Below are 21,816 nucleotides of genomic sequence, written 5' to 3'. Positions count from 1 at the left end.
TGTGTGTTGAGTTTGAAAAGTTCTTTATAGATCCTGGATATCAACCTTTTTTCTCTACTGTCATTTGCAAATATCTTCTCCCATTCTCCTTTTTGGTGGGGTCTTTGCCTGGTTTGGGGATCAGGGTAATGCTGGCTTCATAGCAAGAGTCTGGATATTTTCCTTCTGCTTCAATTTTTTGAAACAGCTTCAGGAGAATAAGTGTTATTTTTTCTTTGAAAGTTTGGTAGAATTCCCCAGGGAATCTATTATGTCCTGGCCTCTTGTTTTTTGGGAGGTTTTTGATCACTGCTTCAATCTCATTACTAGATATCGGTGTATTTAAGTTGTCAATTTCTTCCTGGTTCTATTTTGAGAGTTTATAGTTTTCCAGGAATGCATCCATTTCATCGAGGTTGCTTAGCTTATTGGCATATAACTGTTGATAATAACTTCTGATGATTGTTTCTACTTCCTGGGTGTTAGTTGTGATCTCTCCCTTTTCATTCATAATTTTATGAATTTGGGCTTTCTCTCTTTTCTTTTGGATTAGTGTGGCCAATGGTTTATTGATCTTATTGATTCTTTCAAAAAACCAGCTTCTAGTTTCATTGATACGTTCTACTGTATCTCCGGTTTCTACCTCATTAATCTCTGCTCTAATCTTGATTATTTCCCTTCTTATGTGTGGAGTTGGTTTGATTTGTTGTTGATTCTCCAGTTCTTTAAGGTGTAGAGAGAGCTGGTGTATTCTGGATTTTTCAAATTTTTTTGAGGGAGGCTTGGATGGCTATGTATTTCCCCGTTAGGACCGCCTTGGCTGTATCCCATAGGATTTGGACCAAAGTGTCTTCATTCTCATTGGTTTCCATGAATTGTTTCAGTTCTTATTTGATCTCCTGGTTGATCCAAGCATTCTTAAGCAAGGTGGTCTTTAGCTTCCAGATGTCTGAGTTCCTTCTGAATTTTTCCTTGTGATTAAGCTCCAGTTTCAAAGCATTGTGATCTGAGAATGTGCAGGGAATAATCTCAGTCTTTTGTTATCCGTTGAGTCCTGATTTGTCACCCAGTATGTTGTCTATTCTTGAGAATGTTCCATGTGCACTTGAGAAGAATGAGTATTCTGTTGTTTTAGGGTGGAATGTTTTGTAAATATCTATGAGGTCCATCTAATCCAATGTGTCATTCAGTGCTCTTGTTTCTTTATTGATTTTTTAATTCAATGATCTGTCTATTTCTGAGAGAAGCATGTTAAGATCTCCTACTATTAATGTATTCATATCAATATGACTCTTTACCTTGATTAACAGTTTTCTTATGTGATTGGCTGCTCCCATATTGGGGGCATAGATATTTACAATTGTTAGACCATCTTGGTGGATAGTCCCTTTAAGAATGATGTAGTGTCCTTCTGTATCTCTGACTACAGGCTTTAGTTTAAAATCTAATTTTTCTGATATGAGAATTGCTACCCCGGCTTTCTTTTGAGGCCCATTGGCATGAAAGATGCTTCTCCATCCCTTCACTTTCAGTCAGGGTGTATCCTTAGGTTTGAAATGGGTCTCTTGTAGACAACATATGGATGGGTCCTGTCATTTTATCCAATCTGCAACCCTATGTTGTTTTATGGGCGCATTTAGGCCATTCACATTGAGAGTGATTATTGATAGATACGTTTTTATTGACATCGAGTTACCTTTGACATCTTTATTTCTGTAGATTGTCTCTATATTTCTGTTTAATGCTATTAGGATTTTTCCCCTTTTATAGAAACCCCCTTAATATTTCCTCCATGTCAGCTTGGTGGTTGCATAGTTTTTTAAGCCTTGCCTGTCTTGGAAACTCTTTATCTCTCCATCCATTTTGAATGTCAGTGTTGCTGTAAAAGATATTCTTGGCTGCATGTTCTTCTCATTCAGTGCCCTGAATATATCTTGCCAGCCCTTTCTGGCTTGCCAGATCTCTGTGGACAGGTCTAACATTATTCTGATGGGCTTTCCTCTGTCAGTAAGGAGCCTCTTTGTCCTAGCAGCTTTCAAGAGATTGTATCTACAATTATGATTCCTCAATTTGACTATCAGTTGCCTTGATTTTTTTTTGGAATCTGTAATCTTGGGTGGAGACTGTTTGGCTTCTAGTACATGAACGCTGTTTCCATTCATGAGATTGGAAAAATTTTCATGAGAACTTGTTTCACTCTATCTTCTAGACTTCTTTTTCTCTCCTCCCCTTCAGGGATTCCAATAATTCTGACGTTGGAACATTTGATGGCATCATTTATTTCCCTGATTCTGTTTTTGTGGCTTCTCAGCTGTTTGTTCCAGGCTTCCTCCTGATCCTTTCTCTCTATCTGTTTGTCCTCCAGATCACTAATTCTATCTTCTGTCTCAGTTACCCTAGCTTTGAGAGAATTTAGATTAGATTGGAACTCATTGAGAGCATTGTGAACCTCATCCCTGGTAGCTTTCAGTTCTGCACTAACATTGTGAACATCATCCCTGGTCACTTTCAATTCTGTCCTAATCAATTCCATTTGGTCATCCATGGCTTTCTCCAGGATAGCTATTGCCTCAATAATTGTTAGCTTGAATTCTCTTTCTGACATATTGTCTATGTTGATAGTCATTAGCTCTATTGAAGAAGGCCCATCCTCTGTATTTTTCTTCTGTTGGGCATTCCTCCTCCTAGTCATTTTGGTGAGAGATGACTGAATGGATGTAGCTTGATGTATCGACCGTGGTGCAGCCAAGGTGCACCCTGGAACACTTCTGAGCAATCAGGATTCCCCACCCAAATGAGAAAAAAAAAGAAAAGAAAAAGAAAAAGAGAGAGAGAGACAGGAAAGAAAGGGAAGATAAAAGAGAAGGTTCTGCCCAAATGGGCCCCAAGGTAAGATTTATGAAGTATACAAACAAAACAGACAAACAAAAAGACTGATAAAATTATATGACACGAGAAAAAATAAGTATGCATATATATAAGCAAATAAAGGAAGAACCTCGTCAAAAAGAACCCCAAGAGTAAGATTTTTATACTATCAGGACAAACACAAAAACACAGAAACAGTGGTGGAAGAAAAAGTTGGGAGAGTGCTTATACTTTCTCAGTGTGGGCGAGGAAGTTTGTTTTGATTTTTCCTGGATGTATCTTGATATCTTTGTTAAAGGGCTCAACTTTCCTAAGATAAAGGGGAATAAAAATTGGTTTACCTATAGGGGTAGCATTGATTGGGGAAAGGGGATTACCTTGAGGTTTAACTCTATATGAACATTAGAAAATAAAAGTAAAAAAGGAATAAACTAGACTAAACTAAACTAAAATTTAAAAAAAGAAATTTAAAAAATAGAAATGTAAAATAAAAACACAGGTGTATGTATCAAAAAGTTCAGGTTAGAAGGTTATTATGGGATTTGATGTACTGGGCAGCTCACTGTGATGGAAAATAGGTTAAAAAATTATCTATATAAAAAAAAAATGGGCCAGAATAGTGGGAACGAGTTGAAAATAAAAGCTGTCCTATGAAGTAGTGGTGGTTGTTGTCTTGTAGTCTTTTTTTTTTTTTCCTGGTTGGTTTTCTGGGGAAGGGGCCTGCCATGTGGGTTTTCAGTCAATGATATTCCCTGAATTAAGTCCTCCTGTCCCCCTCAAGGGGGTGGGCTCTGAGGAAACCGGTTTTTTCAGGCTTTTGTTCTCTAGAGGTTTTTATGTTTGTTCCCTTTTTTTCCCCCTCTCTCCTTGACCACTTTTGATGCTTTTTGGGTTTAGAGGAAAGCAAACTGCACCCTGACCTCCCTCTCAGAGAGAAGCCTCAGTCTGGTCCCCTGTGGGTGCTGCAGAGTCCATATAAATTTCCCCCTTGGCCTCTGGCAGAGCAGGTTCCAAGTCGCAGTCCCTGGGGATGCAGGATCTTCTGCTTGTACCCAAAACCATGGCAGTGGCGGCTGTCTGGTCATCTCCAGACCACCAGAGAGGTTCCAAGCAGCAAATGCACACTGAGATTTTCCCACTGGCCCGGGCTGGGAGTGCCTGGTCTTTCTGGGACTAAAAGTGCTGGGCTTGCACGCACCTCTCTCAGGGTATGGTGTGGGTCACGCTCGTGTCTCAGGCTCTAATAGAATGTCACACGTCTAAGAGAGCTGGGCTGGGTCTTTGAGCACCTCTCTTAGGGGAGGGTGTGGGGTGCGCGCGTCTCAGGGTCTGTTAGCAGAGCTAGGCATTCTTCCCTCTGGCGAGGCTCCCAGCCCCTCACTGGAGCTGGACCCCATGCGTTCTTGGGTGTGCTGGTGGCTCAGAGACCAAGACCTGATTTCTCCGCCACACTTTCTCTGGCTCAGCCCCAGGGAAGGCTGTCCTGGGTCTGGGGACTTAAGCCCCTGTCCCTAGCTGCCCCAATTCCCACAATTCCCCTTACTTCCCCATGATCCTTTGCTTTTTTTTTTTTTTTTTGAGTTTTTTCAACCAGTCTCCAAGTTAATGCTCATCCCCAGATGCAGGGCACTCTCGTATTAGGGGTATTACTTTCCAATTGGTCACCTCTGGTGGTTCCCTCCCCTTTTTGTTTATCTTTTGATATCAGTCCGACGTTCCTCCTCCGCTTTACCTGCCCACTGGCATCTTATGCCCCTGTAGAGATCCAGATGTGTATAATTCTGATCTCAGGCTTATTTCATTGGTGATCGGAGATCTTTGGTAGGTAATCAGCTCACTTTAGGGTACAGGTTGAAACGGCGCCTTCTCCTTCTTCCCTGCCATCTTGTCTCCCCATGCCTTCCTTTTATTAGTGGAGTCTTTGTCCAGTTTTGGTATCAGGGTAATGCTGGCCTCATTGTATTGTTTTGGAATTTTTCCTTCCTTTTCTAATTTTTGGAATAGTTTAAGAAGAATAGGTATTAACTCTTTTTTTTCAGTGTTTGGTAGAATTTCCCTGGGAAATGACCTGGACCTGGACTTTTGTTTGGGAGGTTTTCAATTACTGATTTAATTTCTTTCTGGTTATTGGTCTGTTCAAATTTTCTATTTTTTTCCTGTTTCAGTTTTTGTAGTTTATATGTTTGTAGGAATTTATTCATTTCTTCCAGGTTATCCAATTTGTTGGCATATAGTTTTTCCTTCTTTTTTTTTTTTTAAGAGTTTATTTATTTGAGAGAGAGTGAGAGAGTGAGAGTGAACAAGCAGAGGGAGGGGTAGAGGGAGAGGGAGAAGCAGATTCCCCACTGAGAAGGTAGTCTGACATGGGGCTCCATCCCAGGACCTTGAAATCATAATCTGAGCTGAAGGTGCAAGTGGAATTGACTGAGCCAGGTGCCCCTAAATTCTGCATTTAAAAAATTAAACAGCTTCAAATATTAACTGAGCCAGGTGCCCTCCTCTTTGTTGTTGTTGTTTGCTGATTAATCTGGGTAAAGGATGATCAATTTCATTAATTCTTTCAATCAGCTCCTGGATTCATTGATGCATTCTACTTTTTTTGTTTCTATATAATTTGTTCCTGCTTTAATCTTTATTATTTATCTTCCTGTTCTGGCTTAGGGCTTCATTTGTTCTTTTTCTAACTCTTTTGGTGTAAGATTAGGTTGTATATTTGAGATTTTTCTTGCTTCTTGATTTAGGTCTGTATTTCTGATATCCTTGTACCCTCCTAGGACCAATTTTGCAGCAACCCAAATGTTTTGGACTGTGTTTTTTTCATTTTAATTTGCTTCCATGTATTTTTTATTTCTTTTTTAGTTTCCTGGTTAACCCATTCATTCTTTAGTAGGATGTTTTTTAACCTCTATGTATTTGTGGTCTTTCTAATTTTTTTCTTGTGGTTGAGTTCACATTTCAGTGTTTTGCTCTGAAAATATGCAGAGTAGGATCTCAATTTTTTGTACTGGTTGAAGTTGATTTGTGACCCAGTATTTGTGATCTATTCTGGAAAATATTTCAAGTCCACTCAAAAGAATGTGCATTCTGCTGCTTTAGAATAAATTGTTCTGAATATATCTGTTATGTCAATCTAGTCTAGTGTGTCATTCAAAGCCAATTTTTCCTTGTTGATTTTCTGCTTAGATGATCTGCCTATTGCTATCATAGGGTGTTAAAGTCCTCTGCTACTATTGTATTATTATCAATGAGTTTCTTTATGTTTGTTATTAATTGATTTATATATTTGGGTGCTCCCAAGTTGGTGCATAAATATTTACAATAGTTTTTTTCTGGATAGACCCCTTTATTAGGATACAGTGCCCTTCTTCATCCATTTTACAGTCTTCTTCATGTATTATTTCAGTCTTTGGTAAACCTAGTTTGACATACGTATGGTTACTCTGACTTTCTTTTGATGCCCTTTGGCATGATAGATTGTTCTCCTTCCCCCTTACCCTTCAATCTTCAGGTGTCTTTAGGTCTAAAATGAGTCTCTTGTAGGCAGCATATAGATAGGTCTTTTTTTTTTTTAAATCTATTCTGACATCCTATGTCTTTTGGAGCATTTAGTCCCTTTACATTCAGTGTGTTTATTAATAGATATGGATTTCTTTTGCCACTGTGTTACTTCTTAAGTCATTGTTTCTGGAGATTTTCTCTCTTCCTTTCTAATCTTGCTTCCCCCCCCCCCACTCAAAGATTCCTCTTCATTACTTCTTACAGGACTGATTTAGTGGGCATGATCTGCTTTAGTGCTTGTTTGTCTGGGAAACTCTTTATCCCTATTTCTATTCTGAATGACAGCTTTGGTGGATGGAATATTCTTGGCTGCATATTTTTCTCATTTACTACGTTAAATATATCATGCCACTCTCTTCTGGTCTGTGAAAACTCTGTGGAGATATCTGCTGCTAACCTTACTTGTTTTCCCTTATAAGTTAGGGACATTTTTGTCTTGTTGCTTTTAGACTTTTTGTGTATCTCCATATTTTGAAATTTAACTATGATATGTTTTGGTGTTGGCCTGCTTTTGTTGATTTTGGTGGTAGCACTCTGTGCCTCCTGGACTTGGATGTCTGTTTCCTTCCCCAGATTAGGGGAGTTTTCAGCTATAATTTGCTGAAATAAACATTCTGCCCCTTTCCTATCTCTTCTTCTGGGACTCCTATGATACAAATGTTATTATGCTTTATGGATTCACTGAGTTCCCTAAGTCTACATTCATGATCCAGTATTTTTCTTCCCTTCTTCTTTTTCTTTTCATTGTTTTCCATAATTTTATCTTCTCTATCACATATTTGTTCCTCTTCTTCTTCCATCCTTGTGATCATTACATTCAGTTGGTTTTGCATGTTGGTTATAGTTATTTTTTATTTTGGCCTGACTAAGTTCTAGGTCTTTTATCTCTGTGGTAATACACTCTCTGGTGTCCTCTATGCTTTTCTCAAGCCCAGCTAGTATCCTTATGATTGATTGTTGTTTTAAGTTCTGGTTCAGGCATATTACTTATATCTATTTTGATTAGATCCCTGACCATGGCCTTTTCTTGTTATTTATTTATTTATTTATTTATCTTTGGGATAAATTCCTCCTTCTTGGCATTTTGTCTATGCTACTGTCTTCTTCTGATTTAGGAAAGTCTGTTATGTTTCCTGCTCCTGAGAGTAATAATTTTATAAAGAGGCCATATACTGTCCAGGGCCTGGTGCTTCAGGAATTATTTCTGTTATATGCTGTGTGCACACCTTTGATATGTTTTTTCACTTTTTCCCTCTGGTCAGTCCTCTGAATTGTTTCTCTTTGTCTGCAGTAGGGAGTGTTTTGACCTTGTCCACTGTGTGGTGAGTACTTACTAGGTGTGCTCTGGTCTGCTTGTTAACAGATATCTGATGCTATTTCCACTTGAGTTGAAGCTTTGTAGCATTCTATGGTCAGTAGTTGGGTTGTGTGTGAGGGTTTGTGCTTGTCTTCTAGAGTAGGGGCCCACAATTCTGGTTCTGAGGCACATTTGTCCTAGTAAAGCAGCACTTGCAGTGTGTGTGTGGGGGGGCACTTAGTGGGGTCAAGTCACCACTGTTTGCACTGTGTATTTTACTGAAGTTAGTTTATACTGAGAGGTAGGTGAGACAAATGACACCAGCCCTCTTCCTTACCCTGGAGAGGGGAATTCACATCTGTTGGTGTGCAGGAAGCCCTCATAGAAGACCAAACCATTTCCCTCATATGTTCTAGGTGCCCTTCATATCCCTATCTTCATCCTTTCTATATTCTGGCTATCTTCCTGCCTTGTAGTGCACTGCATCTATTTATCCCAGGAAGGCCAGTTGAGTTTTAAAACTCCAAACTTTAGGGATCTGGAATGGTGAGGACCCATACTCATTCTCTGAGTGAGGGAGTCTCACTGCACTGGGACTGGTACAGGTTTGTCCCAGAAAGTCAGTCATACCAAAGCACAGGAACTTGGTATTTGGAGTAAAGTCCAGCTAAAAGCTGTGTCCAGGTGAACCACCTCAGCTGGTGGCTTTTTTTTTTATATACCTATGCTGAGGGGTGGGGAAATATAATGGCACCCTCCAGCTCTTTTGTCCCCTGAGAGTCAGTGTCATCTCTCCCAGATGTACTCAAAGAAGGGGGAACCATCTCTCTGAGTGCATCCCAGGAGATCATCAGATCATGCCTTCTGCCTACAGGATCTCTGCCTTCCTTCTCCACAGGAGCAGCGCTGTGCCCACCAAGCTCTGTACCGGCCATGGCATGAACCTCTAAAACTCCAGTCTTTGAGATTTTCTGGTTGTAAGAACTCATGAAAATCAGCCTCTCACTTTCCTGGTCAATGTCTTTGGGAGTATGTTCCTTGTGTGATCCCCTGTGTGCTCCCCCTACCCCTCTCCTTATCTTTCTCTCTCTCATCTCTTCCCTTGATCAGGGCTCCCCCCTCTTGGCAGCACCTGAGATCCTTTTCTCCCCCAAATCATGTCTCTGTACTTCCTACCTTTCACAATGTGGCCTTTTCTCTCCCTCTAGTTGTGCAATTTGTTCTGTCAGTCCTCAGATCAATTTCTTGGGTATTCAGAATAATTTCAGATGATTCAATGTCCAAGGGATGAGGCAGGACTGAGGTCTTTCTGATACTCCAACATCTTAGCTCATTAATCCAAAACCCATACCCTCACTTTCAATTTGCAGTTGTCTTTAGTCTAAAATGAGTCTCTTGTAGGCAGCATTCAGGTGGGTCTTATTTTTTTTTTAATCCATTCTGACACCCTATGTATTTTGATTGGACTGTTTAGTCCACTTACATTCAGAATAATTATTGATAGATTGCATTTAATGCTACTTTGTTACCTGTTGTTTCTGCAGATTTTCTCTGTTCCTTTCTTGTCCTTCTGGTCTTTCATTTCCATTCAAAGAGTTTCCTTTAATGTTTCTTGCAGGGTTGGTTTAGTGGTCACAAACTCCTTTAGTTTTCTCTGGGAAACTGTCTCCTGTTCTGAATGGTAGCCTTGCTGCTCTCACAGAAGCTCTCCAAGAAGAGTGAATAGTCTCCCCTCTATCCATCCCAGGTATTTTTCAAGATCACCATTTACACACTTTCTTCCTCTTGTTTGCATGCCTTCTCTTCAGGAGCAATGCTGTGTCCTCCAGCCTCTATTCCAGTCAATCCTGCTGATTTTTAAAACTCCAGGTTTTAGACACACAGTGTGGGAAGTATTCTGTGCTAGTTTTCAGGGGGACAGTGTTGTTATTCTGGGAATGAGGGAGGGTTGACCAAGAAGGGCAGTCATACCATAGTGCAGGGGTGTGGGACTTGGAGTAAGCAGGATAAACAGCCAGTGTTGTGGCTGGGCTGACCTTGGCATGTTGCTCTGCATTTATGCTTGGTGGGATGGTAGGAAAGGATGCCTATTGGTTCCTTTGGTCCATGGAGAGACATCTCTGTGAATGCTACCTCTCAGGGACATGCTCCAAGAAGAGTGAATAATCTCCCCCCATCTGCCCAGGCCTTCCTCAGACTGTGTCATCTACCCTCTGAGATTTTTGCCTGCCTTCTCAGTAGGAGGAGGGCAATGCCCTCAGGGAGCTATCCCAACCAAGCCTGCCAACCTTTAAAACTCACCTTCAAGCTCTACTGGTTGCAAAAACACAAAAATCAGCTCCTCTCATTTTCCCAGCCAATGGTTTTGGGGAAGTATGTATTTTGCGCATTCCCCTGTGTGCTCCTCTCTCACACACCTTTTTCTGTGACCAGTGTTCCTTCCCCTCCACATCACTTGCAATCTTTTTCTCATCCAAACCATGTCTCTGCACTTCCTAACTTCGTCAGTGTGGCCTCTTCTCTCCCTCTAGTTGTGGAGTTTATTTTGTCAGTCCTCAGATTGATTTCTTGGGTATTCAGAATGATTTGATAGTTATTTGTGTTTGAGAGAAAAGATGAGCCTAGGGTCCTCCTACTGAGCCAAAATCTTAGCTCCCTCTCTAATTTATATTTTTGAAAAATGAAAAAAATTTTTGAAAAATTTTATTTTTGAAAAATCATAATAATGAAGATGATAATGGTATGGGAAAATGAAGCTGAGTGGAAGATATATGGGAACTCTTTTGTATTAAGGTTCTCCAGAGAAACAGAACCAAAAGGCCAAATGTATAAACACACATAGACACATACACACATATATAGTTTAGTAGTTTAGTACTGTATAATAGAGAAAATAGTATAGTATGGGTTAGTTCCAGTCCAAGTCCGAAGGGATATGGAGATTTTTTATATATATATATACACACACACACATACATATATATATATATATATGTATATATTATGTATATATACATATATATATATACACACACATACATATATATATACATAATATATACATATATTATGTGTATATATATATACATAATATATACATATATATATGTATGTGTGTGTGTGTATATATATATATATATATAAAATCTCCATATCCCTTCGGATATATATATATACACACACACATACATATATATAAATAAAATATATATTATATATATAAATATATAAATAAAATATATATATGTATGTGTGTGTGTATATATATATATATATATATACATATATATATGTATGTGTGTGTGTGTGTGTATATATGTGTGTGTGTGTGTGTGTATCTCCCTTGCAACGTCCTAGTTCCAGGCAGTCAGAAAGAAATTCCCTCTTACTCAAGAGAAGGTCAGTCTTTTTGTTCTATTCAGGTCTTCAAATGATTGAACAGATTTTACCCACCTAAGGGAGGACAACATGCTTTATTCAGCCTACCAATTGGAACCTTAGTCTCACCCAGAAACATTCTCACAGACATAACTAGAATGCTAGAACAAATGTCTGTATGTCCTAGTCAGGTTTATATATAAAAAATATATAAAATTAACGATAGCATCCTTATACTAACCTTTTAGCCTTTGTATAAATCTAAAATTATTCCCAAATAAAATTCATCTAAAATATCTATCCAGAATGTTTTAGTTATAGTTATGCAGGGATCAAATTGGACAACTGCTATCAATTCCTTCTAGGTGTCACTTTGATACAAATCAATAACAACTGTCCTCAAATCACTGTAGGCTCCTTGAGTTGTTGACTTTGAGGGAAGGACTTGATGGTATTCATCTCTATATCTTGAGCACATAGCAGGACCCTTGAGAAATATTTTTCGAATGAATTGACATTATCACCTCATAATAAAAAGTTTCAAATTGAATTTTCATGAAAATTGGGTAGGAGACTTTCTCCCAACTTCCTCACAGTTAAAAAAGTTCTTCAGTGGAGGTTCTTAGAAAGATTAAAAAAATATCTTATATATATTCAATGGAACAATGGAGAAGTAAGTGGATGTAAATTGGTTCTCCCAAGATGCAAAACCTGTTCAAGCTGAGTCTCCATGTTTCATGATGTCAGCAAAAGGGCCTTCTCAGTGAATGATTACAACTTTGTATTTACTCACAATCCATCTTTTATCTTATAATGCAATTGCTGTTCCAAGTTGTAAATTTGGGTTTTTCAAAACATATAGCCTAGAGTCTGGTGGATGTATGATTTTCCATGTTACTATAGGATCATATCACTAAGTAAATTCTTTAACATTCTCACAGTTGAGTTTAGAGGCATATACACATGAAACCTTTTGGGGGAAGGGTTATACATATTTGTTTTGAAATTAAAATGCGCAAGAATTTTCAGCTTCTTTCCTGTTTTGTTCTAATACTGCAAGTAAATATTAAGTGAATGTGAGCAAAGATGCAGAATTATACTCTTAAACACTGAGTTTAGGGCATATACAGCATGAATTGTTATAATAACATTTTCCTATGATTTTATTTTCATTTGAAGTAGTTTCAAGTACCCAAAATTATAACCTTTAATACAAAATATTTATTTTGAAGACAGTATTTAAAATTTTTATTCATCAATTAGACCTGTATTTAAGTTCTTTTTTTTTTTTTTTTAATTTTTTATTTTTTATAAACATATATTTTTATCCCCAGGGGTACAGGTCTGTGAATCACCAGGTTTACACACTTCACAGCACTCACCAAAGCACATACCCTCCCCAATGTCCATAATCCCACCCCCTTTTCCCAAACCCCCTCCCCCCGGCAACCCTCAGTTTGTTTTGTGAGATTAAGAGTCACTTATGGTTTGTCTCCCTCCCAATCCCATCTTGTTTCATTGATTCTTCTTCTACCCACTTAAGCCTCCATGTTGCATCACCACTTCCTCATATCAGGGAGATCATATGATAGTTGTCTTTCTCTGCTTGACTTATTTCGCTAAGCATGATACGCTCTAGTTCCATCCATGTTGTTGCAAATGGCAAGATTTCATTTTCTTTTGATGGCTGCATAGTATTCCATTGTGTATATATACCACATCTTCTTGATCCATTCATCTGTTGATGGACATCTAGGTTCTTTCCATAGTTTGGGCTATTGTGGACATTGCTGCTATAAACATTCGGGTGCATGTGTCCCTTTGGATCACTACATTTGTATCTTTAGGGTAAATACCCAATAGTGCAATTGCTGGGTCATAGGGCAGTTTCTATTTTCAACATTTTGAGGAACCTCCATGCTGTTTTTCCAGAGTGGCTGCACCAGCTTGCATTCCCACCAACAGTGTAGGAGGGTTTCCCCTTTCTCCGCATCCTCGCCAGCATCTGTCATTTCCTGACTTGTTGATTTTAGCCATTCTGACTGGTGTGAGGTGATATCTCATTGTGGTTTTGATTTGTATTTCCCTGATGCCGAGTGATATGGAGCACTTTTTCATGTGTCTGTTCGCCATCTGGATGTCTTCTTTTTGCAGAAATGTCTGTTCATGTCTTCTGCCCATTTCTTGATTGGATTATTTGTTCTTTGGGTGTTGAGTTTGCTAAGTTCTTTATAGATTCTGGACACTAGTCCTTTGTCTGATATGTCGTTTGCAAATATCTTCTCCCATTCTGTCAGTTGTCTTTTGATTTTGTTAACTGTTTCCTTTGCTGTGCAAAAGCTTTTGATCTTGATGAAATCCCAGTAGTTCATTTTTTCCCTTGCTTCCCTTGCCTTTTGCGTTGTTCCTAGGAAGATGTTGCTGCGGCAGAGGTCGAAGAGGTTGCTGCCCGTGTTCTCCTCCAGGATTTTGATGGATTCCTTTCGTACATTGAGGTCCTTCATCCATTTTGAGTCTATTTTTGTGTGTGGTGTAAGGAAATGGTCCAATTTCATTTTTCTGCATGTGGCTGTCCAATTTTTCCCAGCACCATTTATTGAAAAGGCTGTCTTTTTTTCCATTGGACATTCTTTTCCTGCTTTGTCGAAGATTAGTTGACCATAGATTTGAGGGTCTATTTCTGGGCTCTCTATTCTGTTCCATTGATCTATGTGTCTGTTTTTGTGCCAGTACCATGCTGTCTTGATGATGACAGCTTTGTAATAGAGCTTGAAGTCCGGAATTGTGATGCCACCAACATTGGCTTTCTTTTTCAATATCCCTTTGGCTATTCGAGGTCTTTTCTGGTTCCATATAAATTTTAGAATTATTTGTTCCATTTCTTTGAAAAAGATGGATGGTACTTTGATAGGAATTGCATTAAATGTGTAGATTGCTTTAGGTAGCATAGACATTTTCACAATATTTATTCTTCCAATCCAGGAGCATGGAACATTTTTCCATTTCTTTGTGTCTTCCTCAATTTCTTTCATGAGTACTTTATAGTTTTCTGAGTATAGATTCTATGTCTCGTATTTAAGTTCTTGAAACAAAGAGATTAGAACAATAGAGAAAGAGAAAGAAATTGAGAGAAAGAAAGTCAATGATATAGGATTAAGTTGGGAAAGGAGAGGGCAGGATATTTTCACTGAGTTTTGACAAAAGAAAAAAACTCATGCTCTTCTGAAAACAGTCCCCAGGATAAAAGTGGAAAGAAAACTGCAGATTATTCACCAATCCACCAGCACAAAGAAGGTAGATCTGTGCAATTTATCCATTTAATCATATTGATGAGGAACATCTTGTCTATATCATTAACATAACAGGGGTTATTTAACATTCCATCCATGTTTGAAGTAGCAAATAGGAATTCTTTCAGGAGCCTGGGCACATTCTGATCATGAGAAGAGATCTCCCTCTCCCCCCAGTCCCATTTAGATGATCATCTGTGTTGGTTAATTTTGTGTCAGTTTGGCTAGGCTGTTATTCAGTCAAACACTATCTAGTTTTTGCTGTGAAGGTATTTTCCCTATGTAGTTAACAGCTGCAATCATTTGACTTTAATTAAAGGATATTACCCTTGATAATATAGATCTCATCCAACCAGTTTAAGACCTTAAGAGCAAAACCAGGTTTCTTGGAGAAAAAGAAATCCTACCTCAGGACTGCAGAATTAATTCTCATTTGTGTTTCCAATTAGGTGGTCTGCCTGATAGCTTTCATACTTGCCAGTTCCTATAATTGTATAAGCCAATCCCTTAGAAATAAATCATATATTTTGTATATGATATATTTGTATTTTATATATTTTACATATGATATACATGTATATGTGTATATGTATGTATATGTGCATGTATATATGTATGTACAAATTATATATTTGTATCTATATCTATATCATCTATATTTATATCTATGTATATATATATAGTTTCCCTATTCAGTTTTTCTGGAAAATCCTCATTGATACACCATCCTTACCCCTACGTTTTTAAATGAAGTTAAAACTAAGTAGAATATAAGTATTATAATGGGAGCTATCAGTAAAATTGCATATGATAATCTTCTCTTTGTACTCTTCAGCCTTGTCATCAGTTTGGTGGAAAGCTGGTCAATGAAATTAGGAAAGCTATTTTCAAAAGTGCATGAAGTAGAAAAGTCTTAATTTAATATTTCCTGGTTCTAATTAGAATGATTGATGGAGGTGTTGCATAATCATATAGAACTGGTCAGAATTAGAAGTGCCTTTCCTCTGAAGGTCAAGTGGCCTACAAGTGGGAAAATATAAATTCTCTCAAAATCCTTAAATATTTTTAAGATATATATATTTCTAATATCACTTTCTATACTATACATACCAGAATTGACACTTTTTGTAATGATGAATATGTGGCTACTGAGCACTAAAAATGCAGATAGTATGATGGAGAAGCTAAATTTTAAATTTTACTCATTTTGATCAATTTAAATGTAAATATAGTATAAGGACATGTGACTTGTGGCTACTATATAGGATGGTATAGACTTTATTATATGTATTTTAAATATGAACCTTAAGTTTAAGTAAAAAAACAAACATTTGTGGTGTCATAGTAAACGGAGTCATATAGTTATTGTGTACTCAGTCCGTTTCTTATGTCACTTAAAATGTAAATTTCCATGATTATGTTTTCTGAAAATAGTATGAAAAAACATGTAGTATTTTATTCTATTTTATTTATTTTTCTTTTTATCATTAAAAGTTTGCTTTAATGGGTCTCAAAATCCTGTGACAGATTTTTGGTCATTTCCATTAAAAAGTACTGATTTTAAAAACCAATAACTTAAAACACACACACACACACACACAAATGGTCCACAAATATTCTCCTTTTCTTTTGAAGATTTTACAATGCATTGTTCTAATTAACCAGTCTTTTACTATTAAATTTAATGACCAATTGACATGAACTGTTATGCGACCATTCTTTCACCACTGATTAAGACTGTGGTGGCAGATATTGGGGTTAATATTCATTTAGTCTTCTGAGCTTTCTGGGCAGACTTGGTGACCTTGCTAGTGTCAGCTGTCTTCTTGTTCACTGCTTTGATGACACCCACAACAACTGTTGGTCTCATATCACAAACAGCAAAATGACACAGAGGAGGATAGTCAGAGATGCTCTCAACACACATGGACCTTGCCAGGGACCATATCAATGATAGCAGCATCATCAGATTTAAAGAACATGGGGCCACCTTCTGGCTTTTTTCCAGAACAATGATCAATCTTCTTCATCTCAGCAAACTTGCAAGCAATGTGAGCTATATAACAATCCAACACAGGTACATATCCAGCACTGATGGTTCAGGATAATCACCTGAGCTGTGAAGCCAGATGCTTCCATTGGTGGGTCATTTTTGCTGTCATCAACCACATTACCATGATGAATATCTTTGACAGTTGGGTTCTTGTCATTGTCCCCACAAACAGCCTCACTCAAGCTTAATGGTACATTTCAACACACTTGACTACAGTTTTAGCACTGACTGGTGCAAAGGTGAACACCAGGCTGGGTTTAAGAACACCAGTCTCCACTCAAACCACACAGGCAGTACCAATACCACCAATTTTGTAGATGTCCTAGAGAAGTGGATACAAGGGCTTTTCAGCTGGATGAGTTGATGGCAGAATGCAATTCAGAGCTTTGAGCAGCATGGTTCCACTGGCATTGCCACCTTTATAGGCAAATTTCCAACCATTGAACCAAGGCATGTTAGTATTTGTCTCCAGCATGTTGTCACCATTCCAACCAGAAATTAGTACAGATGCTACGGTGTCAGGGTTGCAGCCAATTGTCTTAATGTAGGTGCTGACTTCCTTAACAATTTCCTTATATCTCTTCTAGCTGTAGGGTGGCTCAGTTGAATCAATACTGTTAACACCAATAATTAGTTGTTTCACATCCAGTGTGTAAGCCAGAAGGGCATGTTCACAGGTCTTACCATTCTTGGAGACCTGCTTCAAATTCACAACATCAGCAGCAGCAATCAGGACATCACATTCAGCCTGAGATGTGCCTGTAATCACGTTTTTGATAAAGTCTCTGTGTCCTGAGGCATCAATGATGGTCACATCATACTTGCTGTTTTCAAATTTCCAGAGGGAGATATCAATGTTGATACCATGTTCACATTCAATTTTCAGTTTATCCAAGACCCAGTCATACTTGAAGCAGCCCTTTCCCATCTCAACAGCTTCCTTCTCAAATTTTACAGTAGTCCTTCTGTTGATCCCATCACATTTGTAGATCAGATCACCAATAGGGATAAACTTGCTCAAATCCTTGTGTCCAAGGATGGCAATATTGATATGAGCCTTTTTCTTTTTCATTTTGGTTTAGGTTTAGTGATAGTTTACATGACACCTGTGTTCTGGCAGCAAATCCATTGTGAAAAAAGGAAACATATTATTTTATAAAAGGTTTTATTGACAACATGAATTTTTTTAATTTAAATTCCATTACCCAACATATAGTACATTATTAGTTTCAGATGTAGAGTTCAATAATTCATCAGTTGCTCATAACACCCAGTGCTTATCACAACATTTTGTACAGCATTTGAAATGTACATTTGGTAGTAAGAAATAGATTTTATCATTTAATAATTTTATTTTGCTAGTGTCAATTGTCATTCATCTACATGATGGCATTCTTTCCATAGAGAATTCCTTTGAGATATACACACAAAGTTAGCTTTTTGTTTGAGTTAACTTTTACTTAGAATATTTTTTATGTCTGAGATTACACTCATCCAAAATAAATGAGTGTATCTTGTCATATCTAGGTTTTACAAACAATTATGCATGCATAACAATTTCAGTGCTAAATATACATGACAATTAGAATTTTGGGGAAGTATGTAGTACAAAATAATAAACCTTTATTTAGTCTAAGGAAAGGGGGCTTAAGCATGTCAGAGTCATTCAAAATCTGATCTATTCTTTTACTAAGGATAACCTTCAAAGCAACTTCTTACAAGGTGTACTTTGGGCCTTTGAGTATAACCATAAACTCTCTTCTTTCATATTTTCTCATTTGGAAGTGAGTCTCCCAGATTAGCCATATTGCCACAGTAGAGATGTTGAGCATTTATGAAGAAATAGCTTTCCCAAAAGTTGTCTGTGTAAGTCTACTACAAATTAAATTATAGAGGAACATTTACATTGAAAATCTTCTGAACCAATGAAAAAGCCACAACTAGAAGTATGTCTTGGGATTTACATTCAAGAATAAACTGCTTCTTTGGAGCAAGCTTCTTCTTTTTATTTTATTTTATTTTTTTTTTATTATTTTTTTTTTTAAAGATTTTTATTTATTTATTTGACAGAGAGAGATTACAAGTAGGCAGAGAGGCAGGCAGAGAGAGAGAGGAGGAAGCAGGCTCCCTGCTGAGCAGAGAGCCTGATGCGGGACTCGATCCCAGGACCCTGAGATCATGACCTGAGCCGAAGGCAGCGGCTTAACCCACTGAGCCACCCAGGCGCCCAAGCTTCTTCTTTTTAAACTGAAATAGGGACAAATCCAAGTGATTTTATGAGAATAATGGACGCTTGCAGAAATTCTGAGATGTATAGTGTTACAAATATGATTCTTTCTCAACTTGTCTGAACCCAAGCCACACATTTTGAATAATAAAGTGGAATTTCTTGAAACTTTCTGAAGGATTCCTAAGCAGTATTTTAAGAACTTGAAGTTATTTCAGCTTTCTTTTTTATGAGTATACATTTTCCTAGAACAATGCAGTCTGTTTTTTAATTCATGTAACTTTTCTCAGTTTAGTTTCATTCAAAATTGATTAAGTGCATATTGTATGTGCAGAAGGAACAAAAGTATAAATATGTATTTCCAGAAGTTCTTTGTATCTCCATCCTAATGACCTTTTATAGACTAATAGCTCTTTGAAGGCTACAACTAGATCCATTATTTAATAGGTAACCTTAGCCCTCTATACACTGCAGTGTTTATTTACTGACAAAGGAAGCCTGCAAAGAAATACATTTGATGATAATCAGATTTTCTTGGCTAAATGTGGAAGAACTCATTGGTTATTAGTTCACCGAATGGAATGGGAATTAAACTTGTCCTTATTTAGATTCAACTCCCATTGACTACATATAAGGTTGTCATTGAATAAAAACTTTGGAATTAACCTTTTATGATTAGTTTCTGCATGGGAAAAAAAAACACATCATAAAGTATTTTACTCACCTTCCTACACCATTCCTCTTTTTCCATTTTGGGGGGTAGAGCAGCATTAATGGTACTGTTGGGATTAAGGGAATCAGATATTTAATGCTTTTCACTTTATTTCAAATGACCCTTTAAATGTCTGCTTTGGGAATGAAACTCATCATTCTGTGAAGGTAATACAGGAAATATTTTATCTCAGTTGCAAACAAAGTACCCCCTGGCACAGGACTTTTAAAATCTTTGGCATTAAACCTCCTGAAACCCATCTGTGTTGAAAATTAATTTTTTGCTTTGGGACATATTATATTTACATATTTTCTTTTTATTTCACAATATTTAATCTATTTTTTAAAGATTTTATTTATTATTTATTTGACAGAGAGAGTTCACAGTAGACAGAGAGGCAGGCAGAGAGAGAGAGAGGGAACCAGGCTCCCTGCTGAGCAGAGATCCCAATGCGGGACTCGATCCCAGGATCCTGAGATCATGACCTGAGCCGAAGGCAGCGGCTTAACCCACTGAGCCACCCAGGCGCCCCTTAAATATTTTATTTATTTATTTGACAGAAAGAGATCACAAGTAGAGAAGCAGGCAGAGAGAGAGGGAAGCAGGCTCCCTGCTGAGCAAGAGAGCCCGATGCGGGACTCGATCCCAGGACCCTGAGATCATGACCTGAGCCGAAGGCAGCGGCATAACCCACTGAGCCACCCAGGCGCCCTGACACAATATTTAATCTATTGAGAAAACAATTTCTTAGGCCAAGCATAGAATCCAACTCACAGGCCACAAGGTGGGAAAATCTCTGCAATGTAAAACCACAAGTGAGTATATTATTTATAATAGTAATCATTTTAAAGCAACAAATAAATGGTAATTTCTTCATATTTTTCATGGTTTTATTATTTATATGAAACATTTATTCAAATACATTGAATTTCAATAAATGATTGATGAAAGTAAACTCTGCATATAATTATGTATTCAAAATTCTTCATCTTTTGGGCAACTCTATAATTTTCAAATTGCCCAGAACAGCAATGTCTATGGTTTTGCCTTTTATTCTGAGTAGAATGAAGTTGCATTGAAGAATGCTTATCTGTTCTCTCTCTTTTAAAAAAAAATATTTTATTTATTTGAGAGAGAGTGAGAGATCATGAGCAGAGGGGGAGTAGTGGGAGAAGCAGACTCCCCGATGAGCAGGGAGCCTGACAAAGGAGTTGATCTGAGGACCCTGGGATCAAAACCAGAGCCAAAGGCAAACACCTAACCAGCTGAGCTGTTGTTTTAAACCTGTGGCTTTCAGCAGAAGGTGCATTATTAATTTTCTTCTTCTGGTCCAATTTGGATGTATTATCTTTCTTTCTGTTGTCTGATAGCAGTGGCTAGGACTTATAGTAGTGTGTTAAATAACACTGGTGTGATTGGACATCCCTCTCTTCTTCCTGACCATGGAGGAGAAGCTCTCAGGTTTTCCGCACTGAGGATGATATTAGCTGTGCGTTTTTCATACATGGTCTTTATGACGAGGTATGTTCCCTCTATCCCTACTTTGTTGAGGGTTTTTATCAGGAATGGATGTTGTATTTTCTCAAAAATTTCTTTGCATCTTGTGAAATGACCATATGGTTCTTATCCTTTCTTTTATTAATGTGGTGTATCAAATTAATTGTTTTGTGAATATTGAACCACCCTTGCAATACAGGAATAGATCCCATTTGATCATGGAAAATCAGATTTTTAATGTATTGTTGGATTCAGTTTGCTAGTATTTTATTGAGAATTTTTGCACCCATGTTCATGTTCATTGGGGTTTTTGGCTTGTAGTACCCATTTTTAGTGGAATCTTTGTCTGGTTTTGGTATCAGAGTGATGTTGGCCTCATTGAATGAATTTGGAATTTTTCCTCTATTTCTAATTTTTGGGAAATAGTTTGAGAAGAATAGCTATTAATTCTCCTTTAAATGTTTAGTAGAACTCCCCTAGGAAGCCATCTGGCCCTGGACTTTTGTTTTTTGGGAGGTTTTTTGATTACTGATTTAATTTCTTCTGTTGGTTATTGGTCTGTTCAAGTTTTCTATTTTTTCCTGTTTCAGTTTTGGTACTTTATATGTTTGAAGGTATTCACCCTATTCTTCCAGGTTGTTCAATTTGTTGGCATATATTTTTCATAATATTCCTATAGAATTTGTATTACTATGGTGTTGTTATTTTTCTTCTGTAATTTTTGATTTTAATTATTTGGGACCTTTCTTTTTTCTTTTTGATAAGTCTGGCTAGAGGCTTATCAAGTATACTGATTTTTTCGAAAGAACCAACTCCTGGTTTTGTTGATCTTTTCTACTGTTTTAGTTTCTATATAATTTATTTTTGTTCTAATCTTTTTTTAACATCTTAATTTAATTTTATTTTTTTCAATGTTCCAAGATTTATTGTTTATGCACCACACCTATTGCTCCATGC

The 21,816-nt window shown here is 37.4% G+C and overlaps 1 pseudogene; it reads right to left on the bottom strand.

Annotated features, from left to right (window-relative positions):
- Window positions 1-16,135: 16,135 nt before the first annotated feature.
- LOC106006759 lies at window positions 16,136-17,495 on the bottom strand (annotated as a pseudogene).
- Between the last annotated feature and the right edge of the window lie 4,321 nt (window positions 17,496-21,816).

The sequence above is a fragment of the Mustela putorius genome, unplaced genomic scaffold (assembly GCF_011764305.1).
Source record: "Mustela putorius furo isolate JIRA1106 unplaced genomic scaffold, ASM1176430v1.1 tig00003901_pilon_pilon_pilon, whole genome shotgun sequence".
Lineage (NCBI taxonomy): Eukaryota > Metazoa > Chordata > Mammalia > Carnivora > Mustelidae > Mustela > Mustela putorius.
The sequence above is the reverse complement of the archived record's forward strand: the minus strand, read 5'-3'. Positions and strand labels throughout refer to the sequence as shown.